This window comes from Clarias gariepinus, chromosome 12 (assembly GCF_024256425.1).
Source record: "Clarias gariepinus isolate MV-2021 ecotype Netherlands chromosome 12, CGAR_prim_01v2, whole genome shotgun sequence".
Lineage (NCBI taxonomy): Eukaryota > Metazoa > Chordata > Actinopteri > Siluriformes > Clariidae > Clarias > Clarias gariepinus.
In genome coordinates this window covers 12,157,688-12,160,119 of record NC_071111.1, presented here as the reverse complement: position 1 = coordinate 12,160,119, position 2,432 = coordinate 12,157,688, and positions in this window count along the sequence as shown.

Below are 2,432 nucleotides of genomic sequence, written 5' to 3'. Positions count from 1 at the left end.
AAGTTATTGTTCATTGCTCAAAAAGTTAGAAAACAATATGGATGTGTCACTGACAGTACTACACTTTTCTATTAAAACATTTAATGCTTTGTTAATCAATTCATACTGATTAATGGGTGGTGGCTGAAATAAAAATAATGACATTTGATTCTTGTATTTAGCATTTACACATGTTCTGCAAAGTCAGATGCTGTCACTGTAAGTATATATATATATATATATACGTAAAAACCTAATTTATCTCTAATTCATCAAAACCATACAGTACAAAGCATGCAACACAACGCTACACTTAACATATTTTAAGTTAAGTAAGGGTATAAAAACATGTCATACTCTGTGATTACAGCCAGACTGCAAGTTACAGTGACAAAGTTTACATGAGTGGCAAAACTAGTTACCCAGTCGGTTTGTTTAACGAACTTTTTTAAGCTAAATAATGTTTTCTAAATGTGACACTAAAATATCCCTTGTAAATGTTTAACATAAACTTTTAATGAACAAGTCTATGCTGACTGTTTAAGTTGAGCTGTTTCTAATGTGTTAAACTTTTCCTTTTAATAAGTAATAGATAAAAAATTAAAGATTATTCATTTGAAACCTTTTATAATTCTGATCGAGGGGTTTGACTCGAGTACTGATACTGCTCTTTATAGTCTGGTAGTCAACAATTTTTTTTAAACAAATTTATTTATAATTCTATGTAAATACAATGCAATGCAAAGTTATATTAATTAGGAAGGAGAGTACATTTTAATAAAAACAATTTTATCAATTATCAATTTTATTAAACAAATTAATAATTAGACAATTAATAAAATGGCACATGCAGGAATGAGGAGGAGAATAAATATTTTATAAAAAATATAAATTTTCTTTTATAAAAAAGCTACTTTTTATTCATAAATGTCAATTTAATAATAGTGTACCCCTCTTGGCACCATAGTGGCTTAGCGGTTACCACTGTCACCTTGCACTTTCAGGAGTCTGTGTGTGTGGAGTTTGCATGTTGCCTGTTTGTTTTTTGTTGTGTGTGTGCATGCGCACCCTGCAATGGATTGGCACCCTGTCCTGGGTGTATCTCGCCTCAAAGTCTTCTGCGTTAGTTTCCAGGTCTCCACGACCCTGTACACATGATAAGAGGTATAGAAGATGAATGATATTTAGTTATATATATATATATATATATATATATATATATATATATATATATAGTTTTTACTTTTAGTGCACCGTTACAGTTTTTTTTTTTTGTCTGTTGTTATTTGTTATTTACTGCTCTTTTTTTCCTTCCTTGCTATGTTGGATTGTTTGGTAGGCGTGTTGTTTTTTTGTTTGAAATATAATTTTTTTAAAGAGTCGACTCTTATGACTTACTTTAATTACCATGTGACTTACTTGTGAACAACTACTTTAAAGAGACCTTGACTCTTTTCTCATCATGACATTTCTCATGTTAATTTCTCTCATATTAACATAGCATTAATATTCTTCATCTACACCTTGTTGCTTGTATGTTGTTGTATATTCTGAGAACTGACCGCTGTAGTGTTACAACGTTCCTTTGAGATTAATAAAGCAATCTCTCGCTTTCCCTCTCTCTAAACAAAAGCATTTGACCAAACCTGCTATTTGTTACGTTCAGGTGTTTCAATCAGGCCCTTTATCCCAGTAAAGAGCAATCTTAATGCTTCAGCATACATGTCCATCTTGAACAATGCAATGCTTCCAACATTGTTGCAAGAGTTTGGGGAAGACCTTCTATTCCAACCTGACTGTGCCTCAGCGCACAAAGCAAGGACTATACATTTTTCAAAGACTATACGATCTTATCCAGAGCGACTTTTTTTAAAATCTCATTACACATCTGAGCAGTTGAGGGTTAAGGGCCTTGCTCAAGGGCCCAACAGTGGTTGTGGGGTTTAAACTTGGGATCTTCCGAACCGTAGTCCAATGCCTTAACCACTGAGCTACCCCTGGCCCATAAAGACTATAAAGACATGGTTTGATGAGTTCAGTGTGAAAGTACCTGACAAGCCCACACAAAGCCCTGACCTCAACCCCACTGGGATGAAAACTGAAACAGGGATTACAAGCCAGGTCATCAGTGACTGACCTCATAAATGCTCTACAGAATAAATGAGCACGCATTCCTCAAAAAAACACTCCAAAATCTTGTGGACAGCCTTCCAAGAAGAGTGAAAGCTGTTATAGCTGCAAAAAAATGTCCAACTCCATACTGAAGTATAGGTATTTGGATACAAGGTCATTACAGGATTGGCAAAACACTTTTGTTCATATAGTCTATTAATCCTGGTTTTACTACATTGCCCATGAACAGAGTTGATCTGACGCATGCTCAGTAAGCTGTCACTCGGTCCTCCGAACGACGCCCCCCCCCCCAACACACACTCCTCCCATTTCACGTAAGA